The sequence below is a fragment of the Aedes albopictus genome, chromosome 2 (genome assembly GCF_035046485.1).
Source record: "Aedes albopictus strain Foshan chromosome 2, AalbF5, whole genome shotgun sequence".
NCBI classification, from domain to species: domain Eukaryota; kingdom Metazoa; phylum Arthropoda; class Insecta; order Diptera; family Culicidae; genus Aedes; species Aedes albopictus.
The window spans coordinates 416,740,173-416,766,238 of record NC_085137.1 but is presented as its reverse complement, the minus strand read 5'-3'; the positions used below and the strand labels follow the sequence as shown (position 1 = coordinate 416,766,238).

Below are 26,066 nucleotides of genomic sequence, written 5' to 3'. Positions count from 1 at the left end.
AAAACAGAACACGTCTGCACGCGGCTACGCCTACTGCGATCTCCAAAAATAAATAACTTTTGAATGCTCCAAAAATACGTTCAAAATTGAAGGTGACCCATCTTGCCCCGCGGCCGTTTATATGGAGATTATAGAATGCATCGCATAAAAAAAATGGCTAAAAACCATTTTATTTTTTATTTCCAATGAGAGTGAATAATTTTTCAATCAATGCCCCAAATTTTTGTATATTCATGCTGGTCCTCTAACAAAATTATTAAGATAATCAAAGAGTAATGCGCCCGAAAATGGCACTGACCCATCTTGCCCCGCCCCACCCTATCTAGTGATTGATTGAAAAACATCACTTTTTTATGAGGCGATTTTTACAACAATGCGAAATATTTTACTTCAAATATTTTCATACATGATAGAAAATACTCTAAAAAAAACACGAGGTTTTTGTTACTATAAATCAATACTTTCTACAAAAAAAAAATGTCTGAGCTAAGGGTGCTCATCTTGCCCCGGCCTACCCTACCATATTCTCAGGTTCAGCTTGTAAAATGAGCTGTAGGTGATTGAATCTAGATATGACGAAATGAATTTTTCAACAGACTACAGCCTGGTTCAACAAGCAAGAACTGCGAAGGAAACATGGGATTGTCTTCAAAAGGTATTCTAGGATGATGATCTCTTATAGATTACTGCACGAATTTATACTGGTCTGCTTACTTTCACACGAAATTTGACGTTTGGGAGGTGACGGCACCGCAAGGACCGCAAGCTATAGCTTGCTATAGAATAAACTCGTGCAGAAATTCATTGAGAAGATTTTTTTGTTGATAGAGATTTTAGTTACAGTGCATCAACCCGGGAGCTACTTGACAGCTGCCGAACGTCAGCGTACCTAAAAATTTTGGTCCGGGTGGTACTGTCAGATTCAAAGCGGCAAGCGCTACTTTTGAAAAGGACGAAAACCGACAATAACAAACCGCACAAAAAATATTAAAACATTAAACAGAAACCTTAATTTGTTGTTTCCGCTTTTTTGTGGTAGATAAATACAAATTAAGTGCGGCATGATAAATTTTGTTTACTAGAAGCGAAAATTATATATATAAAACGGGTAAAGGCAAAACAGTCGGCATTCATAGGGAACGTCCATAAATTACGTCACGCTTTTAGGGGGGAGGGGGGGTTCAGTAAAGTGTGACAACCCATACAAAAATTTAAGCGGTTTCATACAAAATGTGTGACATAGGGGGGAGGGGGGGTTGAAAATTGGCAATTTTTGCGTGACGTAATTTATGGACGTTCCCATAAAATTGATAAGAAACTCATGTTTTCTTCTAGTGCGGTTATTAACCTTCTTCGTGCATTAGCTTGCGCGCACCTCGCTGACGTAGTGCAAGTTTAGGGGTCATTATGACCCTAATGCACGAAGAGGGTTAAGCACCAGTTACACTGAAAAAAATCAACACGATCGATTAATGTGTTTTGGCTTGTGAGCTGAGTCAAAATCATCCACGTTAGTCTGATATGTTTTTCCAATGCATTACGTGTATCTTACACGTTATAATAAGCTAATTTATAACATGGATGTGGCAGCAAAGCGTACATTACCGAATCAAATGTAATTCAATTCAATATAATATTTGTTGCACTTGGGGTTCAAATAGCACTATCTTTAACTGAATCGAACAGCCAAGACATTCTAATCACGTGTGTAATATGAACGAAAATGAAGCAATTTTTCTATTGAATTTGCGCTACTGGTTTTTCCAGATGCATTCCATAGCTGGTGACACATGACGCATGTAAAAACTGTCAAACTTCAACGGTTTTTCATCATGGCTAACCAACTGATCGAGAATTCAACTGAGTAGCGCCTTTTCCTCGTTTTTACAGTAAGTACAAAACATTTTTACAAAATTAAAAAGCTTCCACAACTTATATGGAACAATATAATTAATTTGAAACTTAATTATCGTTTTTTGCAGGCATAACGTTTAAAATAAGTGCTCCAATATTTATGTTAATTATCCGCGAGGTGCGAAGTGAAATGGCGTCTTGCAGCAGCAAATACTTTTAAGGCTTCCGTAACCAGGTATAACGCCGGCCTCCGAAATCAGACTGATCACGTCGCCGGAAAAATGACAGGCATAGAGCTTCTCCGGTAAAGAACCAGGGAGAGGTGGCGGCTTCGCGGCAGGTTGCGCATGAAATGGCTTATTCCGGTTAAGAATTATCTAACATCAATTACTGTCCGGGGTACTGGAAGCGATTGGCCCAGGAACGGGTCTAGCTCGAGGTCTATTTGGAAAATCTATGTAAGTAATATGTAGAACGTATGAGAACGAATATCAATAAATAAATTCTTCAATTGCAATTATAGAGTTTCAATCAATACAAAGCATTCGCCTATGTGTGAAGTGCTCATATTTTGCGCGAGCTCCTTTTTGCCATCACGATTTTATTTTGAACAGCAAAAGATGTGTTAAGTAATTTAACCTGAACACATAATTTGGAATTCAAAACTTAAATCGTGATGGTAGAACTATGAGCTCGCGTGAAATATGGGCTCTAAATAGTGTAATTATTTTCTGGAGGATTACATAAGCAGCATAACATGAAATCCATATGCTCCACAACACGAAATTTACATTCAGCATAATATGACATTTGAGTATTTACAAATTGAAATGCAAATGTAATTAATTCAAACTCCATGTGAGGTGAACATTAGAATCATGTGGATTGTTGATGTATCAAAGAAAAAAAAAATGTTGGTGATTCTATATGTGCCACACGTGACATTCGTGGGTCTTTACAATTTGCGCAAATCAATATGTAAAACACATTACTCAGGCGTGTCAATTTTTTTGAGTGTAGTAATAAATAAGGTTACTTATGCTAATATGCTAATATTTTACAGCTACATATCTGGTGGCAAAGCCAAAATGGAAGTTAAAAATAATCATTTTTGATGTTTTTTTCGAGTTTGGTCTAGCATGCGCAGTCACCAATTAATATGGAAGACCGTTTAAACATGTGCTTTTATTCTTACAACAAATAAAATAGAAAAATCAAAATAATTTCAATTTAATGAACATTAGTTTTTGCGCTTCTGTTGAATACGTCCTTTTGATACGAAACGCTAGCCTCTTGTTGGCTTCCACTCACCACGAAACAAAAAGATGTTTTCGCATGGACAAAAATTGTTGCGTCAGTGAAGGATGGACCCGTTGTTTACGAACAGTAGCGACATCTGCGATTTGCAAGTAGGTACGCGAAACTGAGCTCATCTGTCAAGTTACGGAAGGGTTGCAGTGCATGAGCCTTTGCACGACTCTGGGCCTACTGCTCACTCCCCCCATAGAAAATTTGTCAACAACGCGCACAGTAAAACTGTCATTCGCATATCAGTCCCATATTTGCTAAGCGCAGTTTCGAGTTCGAAAGGAATCGCTCAAGAAACTTCTTGAGTGATTCCTGGTAGAAACGTTCTTCGGTGACTGCCATTTCTTCGCAACTGCGTACTGCGATCGAAGAAAAACCGGTTTCTTGAGCGATTCAGGCAAGGAATTTCCCATGCATCAAGATAGGCTGAGAAATTCCTTCTGATCTGCAAACAGCGCTTCAGATGGGACAGTTATGCGATCATAGGCAGAAAAGTCAAATTTGACTTTTACTGTGCGAAGTGAGCAGGACAGTACAAATTTGTACAGAGGCTCATGGAACAAGGACGCATACAAAACAAAGGACAGCTACCTGCTTAGAAGGTCTGTCGTCGCAAACCAATGTGGTTTTTGCCGGTTACAGTGATTTTTCAGGCTAACCCTACTAACACAAGTAGCTGTATAACAGCTTATGGAACAAACGCTCTTGGAAGAAAGCTCGCTTAAGCTCTTATACAACAAAAATGTTAGTTGGGAAGTTACATTGAGAACAAGTCTTGATCTTCGAGAGCACACAATTTGGAAAAACCAAACATCACATTGCGTTGAAAACCCCTTCAAAATAACCACCAGTACCATGAATAGCTGGGATTGAGCACAAGCGATGTATCGTTGCCACTTTTTGCGCTATCGAAAATGAGATTTATGAGTTCAATGTATACTCACCTGAAAAATCACTATTGCCGGTGGTAGTCGCGTTGGCTTGCGAGATTTTCAATCAGAAATCATCACGCCTGTAAGCGAATTCCAATGCACTTTTTCTTCGAAGAAACCGTGCACCGGAATTCGGTCACTGGTGTGATTTTGTCCTCAGATAATCACAAAAGTGCTTGAACCACACCGTTGAATTTTATCCACACTTCGGTTTCGCAACAAAAACGTGGCACTAGAAAAGGGCGCTCAAAAAACCGCAAAACTAATCACCTTGATCAAGCACTTGCCACCAATTCCGCACCAGCGGGCTAGCAAACCTGGCTTTTCTTGAGCTTCACACTGAATTCGGCGAAAGGGGGATTGTCATCGGTACCAAATTCACGTTCCAACACACGGTTTACTTAATTTTTCTCCCATCATCGCCCGTCAGCATCAGCCGCTCGCCGATAACATCCGGGAAGGTGACGTGCTCGTATATTTTCACCGAATGGTTCCAACACTAGAACACACTTCACACTAGCACACAGTAAATGCACACGGCGGGAACCGGCTTCATAGAAATGCGCCACCATCGGAAGAGGACTCCAATTCCTCCGGCCGGCAGCCGATTCCACGCGCCTTCAACCAGGCGGTCAACGATGGGGGCGTTTTGTATTCATGTATGGGTCCTTATCCTTAGTTAATACCGAGGGATAGACGCTTGTGGAATCTGCGGGAAGAAAGCCAAGAAAGATGGACACGTTAGATTGATGCGGGTCTGGAGTTGATTTGGCTAGATGCGGATGGGGGAGAAACTTACCCATTTTACTTGGACCTCGCACGCATCTTCCTGCGCTTACGCTTCAGCCTTCGCATACGCTTCTTACGCCACTGAAATTAGAGAAAAGAAACGTCGATTAGTTTGAAGAACATCAGCATTTCGGGAAGTTCGAATCCGGATGGAAACCGATAGATGGAAAAATCGATATTGTTTGAGGTTATGCCGCTTCGAAGCAAAATTCGCCGATTTTATTGAATTGAAGTTATTCTAAACAGAAAATACTAATAACAGGCAACTAGCACCAATCACAAGCAGATTATTGCACTATTTTCATTGAAATAAGATGATTAGAATGCAAACGACGCCATCACAGACGATCACTTCTCAACACGTGCAAGATTGAAGTAAAAATCCATAAATCCGCAACAAATTCATCGATCCTCCACAGGTTTCCATCACTTTGTACAAGATGTCGCACTTAACCACTGTTTTTCAAACAATTTAAGCAAAATTTCCACCGAAATTATCACTAATATTTGAGACTAAGTCCTCACCTTAGCTCTCATTTTGGGGTTGGGTAGTGAAGAGACGAAAAGAACGTCTTCACCACTGGACACACGTTGAATGAAAGAGGAAGTTTTCTGACCTCGAGCTGGTAAGGTTGGCTCGCCTGGTTTTCTTTGCACCCTTTTTGCTTCGTTCGCGTTCGATGACGCGACGAACGTCAAAGAAACGTCAAATGCGTAAAACGCATGCGCGGCTGTCATGCGCACAAGGAACGCAAAGCGGCAGCGCCTCTGGCGGCAACCGAGTGGGACTGCGTTTGAAAACACGTGGCGGGTGGAGGCGCGTGGTTTGTTATTGATTTTATAAAGAGTTCTCTTGGTTTATTTAATTTTAAACATTAATAAAGTTAATTTTAAACATCAATTAAGTACGTCACGCTAAAATGAGGAATGGGGTTCTCAACTAAACTAAACTAAACTAAACTAAACTAAATTGAATTAAACTAAACTAAACTATAAACTAAACTAAACAAAGCTAAATTGAACTAAACTAAACGAAACTAAATTGAACTAAACTAAATTAAACTAAACTAAACTAAACGAACCGAAACGGAACGAAACGAAACGAAACGAAACTAAACGAAACGATACGATAAGAGTCCTCTTGATTTATTTAATTTTAAACATCAATTAAGTACGTCATGCTTAGAGAAGGAGGAGGATTCTCAACTGAACTAATCTAAACTAAATTAAACTAAACTAAACTAAACTAAACTAAACTAAACTAAACTAAACTAAGCTAAACTAAACTAAACTAAACTAAACTAAACTAAACTAAACTAAACTAAACTAAACTAAACTAAACTAAACTAAACTAAACTAAACTAAACTAAACTAAACTAAACTAAACTAAACTAAACTAAACTAAACTAAACTAAACTAAACTAAACTAAACTAAACTAAACTAAACTAAACTAAACTAAACTAAACTAAACTAAACTAAACTAAACTAAACTAAACTAAACTAAACTAAACTAAACTAAACTAAACTAAACTAAACTAAACTAAACTAAACTAAACTAAACTAAACTAAACTAAACTAAACTAAACTAAACTAAACTAAACTAAACTAAACTAAACTAAACTAAACTAAACTAAACTAAACTAAACTAAACTAAACTAAACTAAACTAAACTAAACTAAACTAAACTAAACTAAACTAAACTAAACTAAACTAAACTAAACTAAACTAAACTAAACTAAACTAAACTAAACTAAACTAAACTAAACTAAACTAAACTAAACTAAACTAAACTAAACTAAACTAAACTAAACTAAACTAAACTAAACTAAACTAAACTAAACTAAACTAAACTAAACTAAACTAAACTAAACTAAACTAAACTAAACTAAACTAAACTAAACTAAACTTTCGCTTTTTTGAATCGCCAGCAAGAGATGTTGCGGCGCCGACATCAGCAACATTCTTCCTCTAGTAACTAGAGGAAGAATGTTGCTGACGACTTTCTTGGGCGGTCCCGAGAAGCAATAGAACCACAGACGAATTTATTGTCGGGCCGCCACCAAACCGGACTTCGCACAATCAAGTCGCGACGCGACCCAACTCGCGACGTTTTTTAATCATGTCAAATGTAGTGCGCATCCTTCCCGTTGTTGTCAGCAACACAGCGCACTAGATGCGAAACAGTTGCGACACTTGTGGACCAAGAAAATGGCAATTTTTGTTTGAATGTCGGTCTTGATTCCAACCGGATAGACAATATACAGACGTAAGAGTGCGGTACAAACCATTTAAAATTTTCGGTACCATGTTTTCTTCTTCTTGTTGGGCAGATTTTTTTCCGAGGGGACTAGTTATTACCATTTTGCGGTTGTTTTATACGCATTGGTGTACCCCTTTCACAAGATTTTGACAGTTTTTCGCCGCCTTCGCCGGCTTTCGCCCGTGCTTTCGTCGCACCAAAAATTTTCTCGTTTTGTTTACTTTTCGATGGTGCGTGGTCAAATTGGACATAGGGTAAAAGGGTATAATACGCCCCACCGGGGCAAAACGCCCCCCTTCATTTTCTAGCGATTCAAGCGCTTTTTGCATGCGGGATCGATTGGAAATCTTAAATATTGATGATTAATTGCCATCAAGCTGGTCCGTTAGTTGATTGGTATAGAGAAGCAATAAAAATATCAAAAAGTCTGAAATCGAGGCTTTTGGCGTAATATTTTACCTCTTGCAAGCTGGCTTCATTGTAAACGAAGCTAGTTTTGTTCGCTTATGTTATTTTGCAACTTTTATGCAGTTAAACACTTGTTAAAAGGCCCTCCTAGGATAAGCATGTGGTAGAATTATCCCCTGGTACAGTTTTATCACGGGGCTTTATGTTTTTCTTTTGATGGGGCGTATTGCCCCGTTTGTTTTGATAAGGTAAATTTTGGAACGTTTTCGGAAAACGTTTCAAAGCTTCCATAGCCGCCCCTCCAGAGGTAAAGTTCTCATGCAATACTTCACTGACTTTAGAAACAACGATTTGCAGTGGACAATAGATGGAATAATGCGCCAATTTTAGATATATTACCATTTCTGCTTAGGGGGGGCATATTATACCTGTTTACCCTACCGGTTGTGAACATTCCGGAAAATTCCGTTCCTAGCCGGTGGTATCACAAAGAAGCTATTTCCGGGCTATGGAAAAAGTGTACCCCGGCTGAAGGCGCTCTAAAAAACTAATGGTAAGGATCCGGCCGAGCGGAAACCGCGGAAACTAACAACCATTGCTACTTTTAGAAAAAAGATAACGAGTGCGACTGCAAAGCGATCGAACCGAGCCGGGCTGTATCGACCGTGCTCTGCTGGCGGAGTGCAATCAGTAACTGATTGTGTCACAGGAGGACATCCGGCATGGAGAGCTCGGTGTCGAGAAAGAGAACTGGAAGCACGAAGTGCTCAGAAGGACGGGGACTACGGTGGATTCCGAGCTGACAATCGATGCTTCAACAGGTTAGCGTTGCACAGTCAGTCGGGTTTTTGGAATCAAGGACATCAAAGCAAGTTTTTCTTTTTTTTTTTCTTGTGAAGTTATTTATAAATTAAAAAAAAAATCCCTTATTACAGGCTAGGAGCTAACCTTCTACTATAATTTCGGAAGCAAAGGTAACAAAAAGAGGATCTGCCACTATAATGTGAGCAAATAATCCGGCTTTATCGGGAATTATTATCTTCCTCCGCTGGAAGATTCTTCAGTCACATGTCGGGGCAAAAAACCAAAGGATCGAAGCGTAAAAAATCGCAGAAAATCGTCTGTGGCAGCGGAAAACTGCCATTGAAAGGGCTTCGAAGGCTGACACTACAAGATAGTAAAATCAGATGGCGGAAATCGGTGGTGGTGGAACCAGTGAAAGGTGGTGGCGTGATGGGATCACCGTTTAGCTCAAAACCACCAGTAACAACGAATGTGATCTACGAGAGTGTGACTATTGAGGTGAGCTTGGCTGCTACGGAGAATACCCTAAAGGTGGACGATTATTCCGGGTTGAAAGAAAAACATAAGCCCTGTTCAACGACGTAGGTTGAACTTGCTCGAAGTTGCTACATCCTACTCTTTCCCATTTGTCAACAAACGGGAAAGAGCGGGATGGAGCAAGTTCGAGTAAGTTCAACCTACGTCGTCGAACAGGACTATAGTCGCCGAACAAGAGTGGTAGCAAGCGGACATGAAAGTTGTCCATCGTTTCGAGTGGGATTCATCTCGTATGGGATAGGGGAACCAACGTATTTTGGACACAGCGTTACGCCAATATATTTTGGACACTTCCATTTGTTTTTGCCGTAAGTGTCCAAAAAATATTGGGTCGTTGCTGTGTCCAAAATATGTTGGTTCCCCTAACCCGCGTAGGAGTGGTTTTTTTCATTGTTTAATCCTGTAACGACGTAAACAAAATGATGGAATTTGGCAAAGCACATAGACGATCCGAATCAGATCGGGCTTTCCCTGGATTACACACGGTAAGATATTCCGGAAAAGCTTAATGTAATTGAATTTATGTTCACGCTCCTGCTATGCCTCTTTCCAGGAGTATCGAATAAAACTTCAAAATTGCGAAATTTACATCGAATTTAATTTCATTTACTCGAAAAATTCAATTGCGTACAAACGCGGTCGTAACTAATCACTCGACCTCTGCGTAACCCGTCACTCGCATTTGGCTAACTTTTCAGAGCTTTACAGTTGGTCTTCGGTAGGTCCCAGAATATGTCTTCACATCAATAACTCTCACGACGCCATCATCACACTGCTGAATTATACCCATTGGCCAACTTCCTCGTTCGGTGAGCATGTCGGTTACGTAAACGATATCTCCAGACTGTAACACGGATTGTTGGTCTGCCCACTTCTGCATGGGAATCAAACCAGGCAAGTATTCCTTAAGCCATCTGATCTAAAACAAATCGATAAGTGCTTGAGTCTTCGGCATTGCTTTCCGTAATAGAGGTCATGTTTATCAAATACTCCTGGTGATTGCACGTTACTCGTACACCCAATCAAAAAATGATTTGGGGTTAAAGTTTCAGGGTCGTTCACATCCGTTGAAACATACGTTAACGGTCTGCTGTTAACAATATGTTCAGCTTCAAGCAATACAGTATGCAAAACTTCTTGTCGTGGTACTCGTTCTTTAACAGTTTATCGTGAAGCGGACCGGATGCTTCTAGTCAACCGCTCCCATATGGCTTGCTGTGGGAGGGTTGAGTTTCCATTTGATCCCTCGGAGCAAAACTTCATTCTCAATATCCGAAAAACTTGTATGCTTCAAAGCCTCGCGTAACTCTTCATCAGCTCCTCGCAGGTTCGTTCCATTATCGGAGCATATTTCTTTGGGTTTGCGTCGTCTTCCAATCATGGGGCGCCAAGATGCTCGAATCTGTGGTTAAAGAATGTGCCATCTCGACTCGACGTATATGGCTCGAGTCGTCATACACGTAAATATCACGCCATACCGCTTCTCTCTGTAACGCCCTACAGTGACTTCAAAAGGGCCGAAAAAGTCCATACTACAAAACGTAAACGGTTGATAGTATGGCCGTAGACGACATTGTGGAAGTTGTCCCACCGAAGGCTGTAGCACTTGGGGTCTCATCACTCGACAACGTTGGTAAATGTAGACTACTGCTCGATGTAGACCCCTAGCTCATATAATCCAGTACGTCTGCCTTAGTCCACGTAGCTGCATCAACTTCTCCAATATACCACACGCGCATGAGTCCATCAGAATCCAGAAATGGTGACAGTTTGTTCAGCTTACTTGAAGACTTCAGTTTTGTAGCGTCTCGTAGTGCCTGAAGCTCATTCGGAAACTGCTCGTTCTGCACATGCTTTATACAACGTTTGATTGCTGCTGCTTCGTCTTCTGGAGTATTAACTGGCAATATAGTTTTTTTGTGCCCAACATCGTAAAAGTATGTGGTTGCACGTATAAATCTTCTCCAGCTACTAAACCTTTAGTGCGTCTGGTAGTTCTGGATTTGAATCCGTCACGATGTTTACTGCATTCACCTCATTTGAAAATTCCTCTTGTGCCTCTGTCATTTTTACCGGATCAGAATAGATAGGCGAGTTTTATTCACTTCGCTGAAGAAATCCTGGACCGGGATACCATCTTCCTTGTGGCTGGATATTGAATGTACCGTAATCCGGGGTCAAATTGATCACTTTAAAACAACTTTTGCGGATAACATCAGTGCCTGTTCAAATATTGCCAAAAAAATTTCTGTAAAGCCAGTACCCAGTGAATCTCCATGGAACCATGTGACATAATTTTGTTCAACAAATTTAAACTTTAAGTTAAATAACTTCAAATATCAAAATATTGGAAATGCCACTTTGGGGCGAAATTGATCAGTATACAATTAAGCATCGGTTGGAAAGGAAAATTTCCTTCACTGCTTAATTTTGCTCTTCTAAAACCGAATAACGCGTTTAAAATCTTACAACTAGTGAATTTATTACTTTAAATGCAAATTAAATTTTGAAATTTCCCCCCTTAAACGCCTAAAGGTAGGCAATTTCATTTAAAATAAGTTATTTCTATCACAAAAAATGACTATTTCTTCATAAAATGAACTTTTTATAACTATTTCATTTTCTGATTAGCTGCATTACATCCCTACCAAGGCTCCACAAAAATGTTAAAACAGAGAATTCACGGGTAGCAATTGATTGTTTAGTAGCAATGATTTCAGCTAAATGAGAAATACATTGCAAATTTCTTGAAAAAATAAGGCAAAACCAACATTTTCTAAAAAATTAAAAGTCTACACTCATATCTAGACAACTACGAATCAGATCACGTAAAAAGTTTAAGATCATTACGACGCTTAAGAGTTCCTAGTATGGAATTACAATGTAGTACCCGAGTGATCAATTTCACCCCGCTGATCAATTTGACCCCGGTTTACGGTACCCGTGTCTTGTTGCTTCATCCACCACATTATCCGTAGTCGAAATCCATCTCCAATCGGCCGATGTAGACTGCTCCAATTTCTCCGACCTTTGCTACAAACATTTACAGTGCTTTTCTAGTGTTCAACCAACTTATTAACGTCTTCGAATATTACGCATTAAGATTCTCAGAAATTCCCAATCTTTTAAGATGTATTCTAACAACTATAAGATATCAACTACATAAATAATTTACATAGACAGTAGCCTTACGGAATATATTTTAAAAATTCCTGTGAATCCATTAAGATTCTCAGAAATTTCCAGTCTTCTGGTATGCATTCTAGAGACTATAGGAAATATTTTAAATTATTTATGAACATCAGCACCATATTAAAAAAAATATTTAAATAATTCCTGAGAATACCTTAACCCTAAAAGGGATACCTTCATGGCCTCAGTTTCGTCACCTCGCTGAGTGTGTTCCATCAAAGACGAGCTCTGGAAGGCGCCTGGGGTCCAATGGACCCCAGGTATCCCTTTTAGGGTTAAGCTTACCAAACATTTCCAGTGATCTGCTAATATTCTAAAAATTATAGAAAATATTCTCAATCGTTTATAGAAATCAGAAGCATTATTGAATATTTTTAAATAATTCCTGAGAATCTACAGATTCTCAGTTGCATTACGGAATATTTTTAAATAGCTCCTTAGAATCCCTAAAGATTCTCAGAAATTTCCAGCCTTCTGGGATGTATTCTAGAAACTTTAGTAAATATTCTAAATCATTTACAGAGATCAATAGCATTACGGAATATTTTCAAATAACTCCTGAGAATCCCTTAAGATTCTCAGAAAATCCCAGTCTTCTGAGATGTATTCAAGAAACTATAGGAAATTTTCTAGATTATTTAAAATAATCAATATTTTTTAAAAGAATTCCTGAGAATCTCTAAAGATTCTCAGAAGTTTCCAGTCTTCTGGGATGTATTCTATAAAATATAGGAAAAAATACAAATCATTTACAGATACAGTAGCATTACGGAATATTTTTATATAATTCCTGAGAATCTCTAGATTCTCAGATATTTCCAGTCTTCTGGAATACATTCTAGAAACTAGAAGAAATATTTTAGATCATTTATAACATTTAATAGCATTACGGAATATTTTTAAATAATTCTTGAGAATCCTCCTGAGATTCTCGGAAATTCCCAATATTTTAAGATGTATTCTAACAACTATAAGATATAAACTAAATCATTTTCATAGACAGCAGCATTATGGAATATTTTTTAATAAGTCCTGTGAATCCATTAAGATTCTCAGAAATTCCCAGTCTTCTGGGATGTATTCTATAAACTAATAGCTGTCCCGGCCAACGTTGTGTTGCCATTTGTGGCTGTGGTGTTTTGACAACTTTTGGGTTCATTGCAGCACGGCACTCTAGATCGGTTTTATTGCGATCGTGTTGATTTTCTTCTCAGCTCCTGCAAATTTCGGATGTTTCACATTTTCTCTCTATTTAAATTGATTTTCATAACTTTTTATACAGCCACCATAAATAGAAATCAATCCATGTAAGGGTCATCATGATCGGTCAGCCGTTCTTGAGTTTTGTTGCCTCAAAGGGACTTCAAACTCATTTTTATATATATAGATACAAATCATTTACAGAGACAGTAGCATTACGAAATATTTTTAAATAATTCCTGAGAATCCCTAAAGGGTATCAGAAATCCCCAGTCTTCTGGGATGTATTCTAGAAACTAGAGGAAATATTCCAGATCATTTATAACAATCAATAGCATTACGGAATATTTTTAAATAATTCCTGAGAATCTCTAAAGATTCTCAGAAATTCCCAATCTTTTAAGATGTATTCTAATAACTTTAAAATATAAAGGGCCTGTCCATAAACTACGTAGACTCTATGGGGGGAGGGGGGGTAGGGGGGTTTGGCCAAATTCTACGCTCCATACAAATTTCGAAAATTGTGTATGAACAAAAGTCTACGAGGTAGGGGGGTGGGGAGGTCTGAGATGACCGAAAAAAAAGTCTACGTAGTTTATGGACAGCGCCAAACTAAATCATTTACATAGACAGTAGCATTACGGAATATCTTTTAATAATTCCTGTGAATCCATTAAGATTCTCAGAAATTCCCAGTCTTCTGGCATGCATTCTAGAGACTATAGGAAATATTTTAAATTATTTATGAACATCAGTACCATATTTGATTTTTTTTTAAATAATTCCTGAGAATCGCTTAAGCTTACCAAACATTTCCAGTGATCTGCTAAATATTCTAAAAATTATAGAAAATATTCTCAATCATTTATAGAAATCAGAAGCATCACTGAATATTTTTAAATAATTCCTGAGAATTCCTAAAGATTCTCAGAAATTTCCAGTCTTCTGGGATGTGTTATAGAAACTATAGGATATATTCTGAATCATTTACAGAGATAGTAGCATTACGGAATATTTTTGAATAACTCCTGAGAATCTCTACAGATTCTCAGTTGCATTACGGAATATTTTTAAATAATTCCTTAGAATCCTTAAAGATTCTCAGAAATTTCCAGCCTTCTGGGATGTATTCTAGAAACAAGGAAATATTCTTAATCATTTACAGAGATCAATAGCATTACGAAATATTTTTAAATAATCCCTGAGTATCCCTTAAGATTCTCAGAAAATCCTAGTATTCTGAGATGTGTTCAAGTAACTATTGGAAATTTTCTAGATTATTTAAAATAATCAATAGCATTACGAAATATTTTTAAATATTTCCTGAGAATTTCTAAAGATTATCAGGTATTCCCAATCTTCTGGGATGTATTCTAGAAACTATAGGAAATATTCCAGATCTTTTATAACAATCAATAGCATTACGGAATATTTTTAAATAATACCTGAGAATTTCTAAAGATTATCAGAAATTCCCAATCTTTTAAGATGTATTCTAACAACTATAATATATAAACTAAATCATTTACATAGACAGTAGCATAACGGATCTTCTATAACAATCAATAGCATTACGGAATATTTTTTAATAATTCCAGTAAATCCATTAAGATTCTCAGAAATTCCCAGCTCTCTGGGATGTATTCTATAAACTATAGGAGAAAATACGAATCATTTACAGAGACAGTAGCATTACGGAATATTTTTGTATAATTCCTGAGAATTTCTAAAGATTATCAGAATTTCCCAATCTTTTAAGATGTATTCTAACAACTATAAGATATAAACTAAATCATTTACATAGACAGTAGCATTACGGAATATTTTTTAATAATTCCAGTGAATCCATCAAGATTCTCAGAAATTTCCAGTCTTTCTGGGATGTATTCTATAAACTATAGGAGAAAATGCAAATCATTTACAGAGACAGTAGCATTACGGAATATTTTTGTATAATTCCTGAGAATCTCTAGATTCTCAGATATTTCCAGTCTTCTGGAATATATTCTAGAAAGTAGAGGAAATATTTTAGATCATTTATAACATTCAATAGCATTACGAAATATTTTTAAATAATTCTTGAGAATCCCCACAGATTATCAGGTATTCCCAGTCTTCTGGAATGTATTCTAGAAACTATAGGAATATTTTATAACAATCAACAGCATTACGGAATATTTTTAAATAATTCCTGAGAATTTCTAAAGATTATCAGACATTCCCAATCTTTTAAGATGTATTCTAACCAGAGTTTAAAATTTTCATTTTCAATGAATGAAATTCAACGTGAATTTTGAAAATTCTCAACTGAGGGATCAAAATAAAATTCATTTTGGTGAATGAATTTTTTCACCTATTCATTCATTTTTCTGTCACTGACAATTTTCACTGAGAAATAAAACTGGACCGTAACTCCCGATTATACTTCAAATCACCTCAAAACTTGTGTATAGTAGTTAATTAGAACATTAATTATGTTCTCTATTTGTCCATTAAGTCGGATTGTGCGTCTGTTAACAGGAATTGGACATTTTACGACGTGCGAAAACATATTCGTGACAGAGAATTGAATGAAAAAAGAGAGGCATTCAGCTGACAATGAATGTGGCCAAACACGAATGAAAAAATGAGAATGTCAATCTTCACTTTCAATCTTCGAATTTTTTACTCTCTGATTCTAACAACTATAAGATATAAACTAAATCATTTACATAGACAGTAGCATTACGGAATATATTTTAATAATTCCAGTGAATCCATTAAGATTCTCAGAAATTTCCAGCCTTCTGGGATGTATTCCATAAACTATAGGATAAAATACAAATCATGTACAGAGGCAGTAGCATTACGGAATATTTTTAAATAATTTTTGAGAATCCCTAGATTCTCAGATATTTCCAGTCTTCTGGAATACATTCTAGAAAAAAACTAGAGGAAATATTTTAGATCATTTATAACATTCAATAGCATTACGAAATATTTTTAAATAATTCCTGATAATTTCTAAAGGTTATCAGAAATTCTCAGTCTTCTGGGATGTATTCTAGAAACTAGAGGAAATATTCCAGATCATTTATAACAATCAATAGCATTACGGAATATTTTTAAATAATTCTTGAGAATCTCTAAAGATTCTCAGAAATTCCCTTTTTTTAAGATGTATTCTAACAACTTGAAGATACTAGCTGTCCCGGCAAACGTTGTCTTGCCACGCTGTGGTGGTTTGACAACTGTTGAGCTCATAACGTCACCGCACTCTAGATTGGTTTCATTTCGTGCGTGTTGATTTTCTTCCCAGCTAACGAAAATCAGTACTTTATCAATTTTCACCCTTTTCTAGTTGATTTTCGTAGCTTTTTGTACATATAAACACAGCCAACACGAATAAGAACCGGATCGTGCAAGAGTCAAGCTGATCGGCTCATCCGTTTTTGAGTTTTGTTGCCTCAAAGGGACTTCAAACTCATTTTTATATATATAGAAGATAGAAGATAGAAGATAAACTACATCATTTACATAGACAGTAGCATTACGGAATATTTTTTAATAATTCCTGTGAATCCATTAAGATTCTCAGAATTTTTCAGTCTTCTGGCATGCATTCTAGAAACTATAGAAAATATTTTAAATTATTTATAAACATCAGTACCACAATAAAAAAAATATTTAAATCATTCCTGAGAATCCCTTAAGCTTACCAAACATTTCCAGTGATCTGCTAAATATTCTAAAAATTATAGAAAATATTCTCAATCATTTATAGAAATCAGAAGCATCACTGAATATTTTTAAATAATTCCTGAGAATCCCTAAAGATTCTCAGAAATTTCCAGCCTTAAGCCTTTACCTACCTTAAGCCTTTACCAAAAGTATGTAAATTCGTTGCTGAGGTTTAGACAGATTTGTTGGTTCACTAAGTCCTCCCAAATTGCAGAGTGATGCTAAAGTTATCGATCTTTGATACCGACCACTTTTACCAAAAATATTCAAATTTGTCTCAGAGGTTTAGACAGATTTGTTGGTTCACCCAGTCCTCCCAGATTGCATGGTGATGCAAAAATCATCAGTCTTTGATACTGACCACCTTTACCAAAAATGTTTAAATTCGTTGCAAAGTTTTAGACAGATTTGCTGGTTCACTAAGTTCCCCCAAATTGCATAGTGATGCAAAAATTATCAGTCTTTGACACTGACCACCCTCATCAAAAATATCTAAATTTGTCTCAGAGGTTTAGGTTCTTATTAGATACACCACATCCTCCAAAATTGCATGGTGATGCATGATATCAATCAAAGGTATTTGATTCGTTAGAATTCACAATCCATTTGATTTTGCTGAATACCAACGATTTACGGATTTACGTTTGAAAGCGGATTCAATCGTTATGTTGCAAAACCAAATTCCGCGCTTGATCACTTGGTAAAGAGAGGGATCATGTAAGACTTTAGTTCACGTGATATATAGATGGCTCCTGCCTTAGTAGTTTAAACTTATTAATTGAGTACAATAGCTTTTATTTCAAGCCGAGTGCCTAACTGTAGAGATAAGATATTTTATTGTGAACATTAAATTGAACATCATAATACATACTGAGACTTAAATTTAAAACTGGGTAGTTTATTCCGAAACTACTTTACACATAGCGCCATTTCACGTCACTCACTTTAAATCGGAGCATTTCTCAATGAATGCATCGAAATCCTGCCGGTAGACCAGTTTCGGTTCTTTGGGCGCCTTGAACGGCAGCGCCGAGTAGATCTGGTTCTTTTTGCTCCAGGTCCACATGATCCAGCTGCCGAGTCTTCTGAAAATCCAGCTGCTCCTCGGCACATTTTGAACTTCTTCACACTCCGCACGAAGAGCGACCTTCGGAGAAGGTAGAACAGCTTTATTTCCGCCCCATCGAAATGCTTCAAGTCGCTTTCGAGCACCTTGGCGCTGTCGATTACCACGCTGAATAAGCTATCTAGTTCCATCATTAAAAGTAAAGTTTTGCACCGGCCGAACAGGCCAACGGAACCATTTTGATGGGCCTCGATTCAAGGCTTCGGTGAACTTCCAGACCACCCAAGAGCACTGCATCGAAGATGTGCATGATCGATTTTCTGCGTTTGATCCTGGATACGGAAACAGAGCAATTTTATGGGAAAAGAATGTGAAATTTGTTTACAGATACATCGTATATGGTAGCTTACCTTTGGCAGAATTTTCTTCAAAAATTTCTCTGTATAGAACCATCCGCGAAATCTTGCCGGTAAACCGCAGTGTCGGTTCTTTGGGCGCCTCGAACTGCTGCGCCGACGAGTAGATGTAGCTGGTTTTGCTCCAGGCCCACAGGATCCGGCTGCCAAAGCTGCTTCTCGACTCACTTCGAACCGGTCAGCACACTTCGCACGAAGAACGGCCCTCGGGGAATGTAGAACAGCGAAGCTTCCATGTCGAAACGCTCCAAGTTGCTCCCGAGCACATTGGTGCCGTCAATCAGCTCGTGGATCGAGACATTGCTGAAGAAGCCATCTAGTTTCATCATCGGAAGTTAAGTCTTGCGCCGGACCGGGACCGGCCGAAAAGAGGAAGCATTTTGATGGACCAGCCAGCGGTCGATCATGGCTTTGGCATCTAGTACGGAAGCGGAAACACGGAAATTTAATGGGAAAATGTAAAATTTTTGTAGACAGATAATCGGAGAAATACCTAATAAGGTAGGTATTAAACTTGCCCTGCTATGGTGGCTTACCTCGGCCGAACTTTCCTCTAATTTCCCCGTATAAAACCCTCCGCGGCGATAGAATTACTTGGATGTTCTTAATTTGCGTCCAACCGGATTTGTCCTGATCGTAGTAGGTGTAACACATTGCCGTTGCTCAGAAAACCCGTCCGAATACGTTTACCTTGATCGGCCGTTACATCCACCGGCATAAAGAACCAATCGTTTGATTTTCCGAAGGACTTATTCAGCGGTCGTTCCGAACTCCACGCTGGCCTGGCGCACGAATCCATCCGTCGGCGAGACGTTTTTTGTAACAAGTTTCAGTGACGCCACAGTGTCCATGCACCGATCGTTTGATCCGGATTGTCGATTGAAGAAAGAAGCCTCCTCAATCGTTGTCGTTGAAGTCGGCTCCGAGATGGCCGGCCGACTAAAAGCTGGCTTTACGATAGGCACTTTCCATAGGATTTGATCAGGTCAAACACCTACAAAAAATAAAAATTATTTTGAACGATTGAAGCGAGGATTGAAGTTAGATAAATTGTCCGGAACGAAATTATTACCTTCATATTAAAGTTCCCTCCTGCTCGGATCACTGCCAATGCCAGTAGCACTACAAGTACAGCTGCTTCGAGATAATCTCCTGAGTTGTTATTCACGAAGAACCCTCCGTCGCACATGATGCGCTCCTAGCCGGTTCGTTTGCGCCTTCACGTACTCTACGAACGCCGGATCGAAAATGTACCCGTCGTCGTTCACTCCGTCCGTTGTAGGGATCGAAGCTTTCCGGAGGTTCTATTTTTCCGGTGTTTCGGGATTCTACCCCGACCGGTTTGATTTTTGGGGGAGCAAAAATCAGAACACTTTCAATGTTTATAAACAAGCAAGTCGCTTGACAGTTCGCTCAGTGACAAGTCGCATGACAGTTCGCTGAGTTTTCGCCCGTTCAAGGGGTTCACCAAAGCGCAATTACATAATACAAGAGGGGCTTGCGAAAGTAGGTGCGACCGAAAAAAACGATTACTGCTCCGTCGTCCGTGCTATCGTCTGTGCTAGAAGTTCAAATTAAAAAATGAACCCCGTTGGTTTGCATGAGGTATCGTTCAAACCAACGGGGGTAGACGGTATGTGATATCCCTGGTGAGATGGTTTCTAATACATATCCCAGTTAACCCTGACACTACATCTCCACCAATCCTCAATAGTCTTGTACTGTACGTACCAAATAGTCATCCAGGTAATCCGGTCTCTTGGTCTCTCGGCGAGGTCGCTCCTTACTGAGTACTGGTAATTGTAACTTCTGATTGTCCACTCTATTGCTTGTTTCTTGATTTTGTAGTATTTCGGGTTCGTGTTGATTTTCCTCCGTGTCTTGCAAATGCGGAACAATAGGCTTCAGATGAGCGACATTCCTATGAAAGATTTTCCCAGATTCCTTCGATTTAACTGTGACGTCCGAACCTGATCTATCCAACACAACAAGTTCCTCCGGACTGAAACTCGACGCAAGTTTGTTTTCCTTACACATCCGCTTTGCCACGACCACATCTCCTTCCTTCAGCGGGTTTGGCTTACACACTAAAATCCCAAATTCCTCCTCGGTAATAATTTTTACTGAGTCTGAACTGTAAAAGTAAATTAATACTGAGGAGCCAGTAAACTGCTATGAAAATAACCGATGTCAGTAATTTATTTTACCGATTTCTCAGCGAGAAAAAATATTTTTACAAACTTCAGTAATAACATATACCGATTAAGATTTTTATTGCATTACTCGGTACTTTTAGTGAGCTCCTCAACGAGCTCAGTGATTAAGAGTACCGTACAATCAGTAAAAAAAGTACTGAATACTCTTCAAAACTTTTAACGAGGTCTCAGTTTCTACCTCCCGGATTACACGTGCAACGCCATTTGTATTTCTGAACGACAGTGTATGGAGAGTGCAAACGGTGATAATTCAGGAAAAAAAAACAAAGTTTCATGGGCAAAAAATTTGGTTGGAGGTGAAATTCAGGTATTTTTGTTAGTCTCATTCCTACTCATCCGATTTGTAGAATGTTTTCTCTAAATTTTAGGTCACAAACATCACAGCAGCATTCAATTGTTTTTCCCATCTCCGGAGTTCCTATACACGTTCCGGAAATTAGTGCTTCTGATGATAAATACAGTGCTTCGGAAGATAGCCGAGAAACCACAAAAGCTCATGGAACATGTAAAATCATCATCAAAGCAACAGGTATGCACCACGAACGAGGACTTGATCTTTCTACGCCTTCCCGTCACATACACATGCTCTGGGACTTGTTTCGGAGCACTATAAAGAGGTATTGTTCATATAATTTTCATACCATCATAAATAAATGTTTTGAAAAAAAAATGACAAATCATTCTTTATTTTAATTTTGTTCATTCCCCTGGTAAAAAATAAGAAAAAAATCGAAAAAAAAACTACTAAAGATCTCCGTATGCAAAAAAAAGAACAAAAAAAATACTGATTACTCGGTATTCCCGTTACAAAGTATTCAGCATTTTATTGACGAACAGCTCAGTAATTTTTGACATTTTGACAAGCATAGCATATAACCGAGTAATCGGTAGTTGATATCAATTACCGAGGTGACTACCGAGAGCTCAGCTGTTGAGAATTCGGTAATTTGATAACCGAGCCCGGTAATAAAATCTTAGTGTGTAGCTTTACGTTTGATGTTCGCATACTCGGCTTCCTTAACTTTCTTCTGACGATCTCTGTCCAGCACTTCTTCTATGGGTTTCATACCTACTGATGGGAATCCCGGCAGTTTATCTCGTAGAACTCGACCGAACATCAGTGCTGACGGAGCTACCCCGGTAGTCGAATGTGGGGTCGAGTTATGCATCAGCAAATACATTCGTAGGTCCCATTTCCAGTCGGATCTCGATGTCTGGCTTATCTGCAATCGTTTCTTGAGCGCTCTGTTTGCTCTCTCCACTTCGCCATTGGCCTGAGGCCAATATGGAGTAGTTTTACGATGTTCAATGCCGTTTTCTCTACAAAACTCCTGCAAAGCTTCACTCACGAATTGGGGTCCGTTGTCTGATTTCATTGTCTCCGGTATTCCGTATCGGCAGAACGTCTCATGTAGCGCTGTGATAGTACTTTTTGCGGAAATTTCCTTCATCACCATAACTTCGACGAAACGGCTATAATAGTCCACTATAACCAGTAAATTATGTCCAGACGGAAGTGGGCCCATGAAATCCACAGCTGTGTGTACCCAAGGTTTGTCAGGCATTGCTGTGCGACTTAATGGTTCCGGAGCAGTGGCACTAGAAACCAAAGTGCAATCTCTACAAGCTTTAACAAACTGTTCCACCTCTGCGTCCATCCCTGGCCACCAGACTTTCTGCCGAAGGCGCCTCTTCATGACTACCATGCCTGGATGGCCTTCATGTGCGAGTTCCAGCGTTCTACGGCGCATCTTCCCTGGAATGATGATCCTCTCGCCTCGCAAGAGTACATCTGATGATACACAAAGTTCGGTGTCGTACACACTAAAATCCCAAATTCCTCCTCGGTAATAATTTTTACTGAGTCTGAACTGTAAAAGTAAATTAATACTGAGGAGCCAGTAAACTGCTATGAAAATAACCGATGTCAGTAATTTATTTTACCGATTTCTCAGCGAGAAAAAATATTTTTACAAACTTCAGTAATAACATATACCGATTAAGATTTTTATTGCATTACTCGGTACTTTTAGTGAGCTCCTCAACGAGCTCAGTGATTAAGAGTACCGTACAATCAGTAAAAAAAGTACTGAATACTCTTCAAAACTTTTAACGAGGTCTCAGTTTCTACCTCCCGGATTACACGTGCAACGCCATTTGTATTTCTGAACGACAGTGTATGGAGAGTGCAAACGGTGATAATTCAGGAAAAAAAAACAAAGTTTCATGGGCAAAAAATTTGGTTGGAGGTGAAATTCAGGTATTTTTGTTAGTCTCATTCCTACTCATCCGATTTGTAGAATGTTTTCTCTAAATTTTAGGTCACAAACATCACAGCAGCATTCAATTGTTTTTCCCATCTCCGGAGTTCCTATACACGTTCCGGAAATTAGTGCTTCTGATGATAAATACAGTGCTTCGGAAGATAGCCGAGAAACCACAAAAGCTCATGGAACATGTAAAATCATCATCAAAGCAACAGGTATGCACCACGAACGAGGACTTGATCTTTCTACGCCTTCCCGTCACATACACATGCTCTGGGACTTGTTTCGGAGCACTATAAAGAGGTATTGTTCATATAATTTTCATACCATCATAAATAAATGTTTTGAAAAAAAAATGACAAATCATTCTTTATTTTAATTTTGTTCATTCCCCTGGTAAAAAATAAGAAAAAAATCGAAAAAAAAACTACTAAAGATCTCCGTATGCAAAAAAAAGAACAAAAAAAATACTGATTACTCGGTATTCCCGTTACAAAGTATTCAGCATTTTATTGACGAACAGCTCAGTAATTTTTGACATTTTGACAAGCATAGCATATAACCGAGTAATCGGTAGTTGATATCAATTACCGAGGTGACTACCGAGAGCTCAGCTGTTGAGAATTCGGTAATTTGATAACCGAGCCCGGTAATAAAATCTTAGTGTGTAGGCCTTGTATGGTTTGGCCTTCTCGGTCCACTCACAATTACATAGCGCTTTAATAACGTCCTGTATCTCCTCATCTTTGACGGACGCTTCCTGGATCTCTTGTACCGTGATTGCAACTGGTGCTGACGTAGTGGTCAACATCCGAACAAAACTTTCATTTCCCGGATCGAAACTTTCCGCAGCCTCATTTGATACCGATAATCTTGACAGAGCGTCGGCCAAATTCGTCGGTCCCGGTTGATATACAATCTTGTATGTATACGACTGCAATCGCAAAATCCATCGCTCTAACCGTGCACATGGTTTTGATCTGGGACTGAAAAGAAATTGCAGTGGTTTGCAATCCGTGATCAACTCAAATTTGATTCCCTGCAAATACAGCTTGAACCGATCTACCGCCCAAACCAACGCGAGCGCCTCTCTTTCTGTCTGGAAATACTTCCGTTCAAGATCAGTCAACGACTTGCTGGCATAAGCGATTACTCTCCCCTGGCTGTGCACATTCTCTTGCATTAGAACTGCCCCTATTCCATATGGACTTGCATCCGCAATGAGAACAGTTTTGTCCTTAGGATTGAAGAATCCCAAATAACTGATGTTTGATACGGCTTGCTTTATCTCTTCGAAGGCCCGCTGGTGAACAGCATCCCACTGGAACTTGCTATCCTTCTTCAACAGTGACCGTAACGAATTCGTTTTAGATGCTAAATGCGGTATGAATCTGCCTACATACGTTATAAGCCCCAAGAAACTTCTCAGCTCCGCGGCATTTTCAGGTCTGCGAAATTGTTCCACTGCCTTGACACGGCTTTCTGTTGGCTTCACCCCTGCAGCGGACAGGTAGTGTCCAAGAAACTCCAACTCCTCTACGTTGTACAGGCACTTGTTGTCATTTAGGAGAACATTATACTCCTTGAAGCGGTCCAAAAGGCACTTAAGACGAAAGTCGTGTTGCTCTTGCGTACTCCCCCAAACCATTACATCATCAAGGTAAACTATAACCCCTTCTAAACCCGCCACAAGCGCATCCATAACTTTTTGGAAAGTCTCAGGCGCACAGCTGATGCCAAACATTAGCCATTTATACCTGAGTTTAAAAATAAATAAATAAGAATCGCAAGTTAGTATGACCATTTATTAATCCATAAGTGAAACAAAATTACTCTTCAGAGGCTTTACCTGAACAAACCATATTTGGTTATGAATGTTGTGATCACGCGAGAATCCTCGGAAATTTCGAGCTGGTGGTATGCCTCCTTTACATCCAGTTTCGAAAACTTGACTGCGCCGTCAACACCAGCCAAGAGCTCTTCAATCAACGGAAGCGGATGAGATTCCCGGAGTACAGCCTGGTTTGCGCGACGCATGTCTACGCATAGCCTTATCTCGCCGGATTCTTTGAGAATCAGTACCATTGGGGAGACCCACGTCGACGGCCCGTTGACTTTCTCTATGATGTCCTTTTGTAGCAGGTATTCCAGTTTATCGTGGATTTTCTCCTCCAGTGCGATCGGTGCTCGGCGATAAGCCTGTCGAACTGGTTGAACACTTCTGTCGATGGGAATTTCCACAACCATGCCCTTGATTTTCGGGAAGGCGGCTGACGTCTCTGCCACTGATGCTACATCGAAACCCACTTTCAGAACTTTAAGTTCCTTGGCTGTTGCGTCCCCAAGTAGGTTCTGTTGGCCATTCTTGACAACGTAAAATTTTGCCAATGTTTTGTTATCACCCGCATTTATCTCAGCCCAAAACATACAATCAATTTGCATTGGCAGTTTGGTAGCGTATGCCACAAGTTTACGATCCACAATCGACGTGACATTTGTAGTTTTCATACCGGACGCTTTAGCCTGTTCCCAGGATGCTTCTGCAATTATATTGGCGTCGGCACCCGAGTCAATAATCATCGGAATCTTGACTCCACCGACGATAAAGTCGAAGGTATTTTTCCCCATGGCGTAGAAGATGGCATCCTCCTTCTGGCCTTCAGCCCCGACCTCTTCAATCAGTCTAATCCGTTTTGTCTTCGAAGGTGCCTGATCCACAGACGAATTTATCTTCGTTTGTGGCCTGATCAGCTCCGGCGGTGCGCTTCAAACAACGGTTCATAAAATGACCCAGTTCACCACATTTGAGACACTTTGCATTCATTGCCTTGCAGCTGCTGTCGTTCTTTAGATGACCCTTCCTTCCACAAGCAAAACACGCTCGGTTGGTCCATTTAGCTGCGTTGGCGGAGCGAAAATCGGACTGGAATTTGGTCCTCGGAAACTGCGGACGACGGATCACTCGATTCACTACCTCCTGTTGCTGTTGTTTAATTTCTCCATGAGACCGATCCAATTCATTCATCTGTTGTTGAACGTCAGCCAACGTTGTCCCCAATGTTACTATTTCGTCAAGGCTCATGTCCTTTGCCAGAA

The 26,066-nt window shown here is 39.1% G+C and overlaps 1 protein-coding gene and 2 long non-coding RNA genes across 4 annotated transcripts in view; 1 reads left to right on the top strand and 2 right to left on the bottom strand.

Annotated features, from left to right (window-relative positions):
- Positions 1 to 26,066, top strand: part of LOC109426789 (sodium channel protein 60E) — an 820,640-nt gene that overhangs the window by 615,340 nt on the left and 179,234 nt on the right. The gene's annotated exons all lie outside the window — the stretch shown is intronic.
- LOC109426791 (uncharacterized) lies at positions 4,491 to 5,532 on the bottom strand. The gene is made up of 3 exons (XR_002134065.3): positions 5,409 to 5,532; positions 4,894 to 4,964; positions 4,491 to 4,803 (listed from the first exon to the last, which is right to left on the bottom strand). It is a non-coding gene; the product is annotated as an uncharacterized LOC109426791 (long non-coding RNA).
- On the bottom strand, positions 17,265 to 19,992 carry LOC134287345 (uncharacterized). Of its 2 annotated transcripts, XR_009997233.1 has the most exons (4): positions 19,560 to 19,992; positions 19,024 to 19,481; positions 18,482 to 18,905; positions 17,265 to 18,403 (listed from the first exon to the last, which is right to left on the bottom strand). It is a non-coding gene; the product is annotated as an uncharacterized LOC134287345 (long non-coding RNA). The 2 variants fall into 2 exon arrangements; XR_009997232.1 differs by having other exon boundaries at positions 17,265 to 18,905; positions 19,560 to 19,988.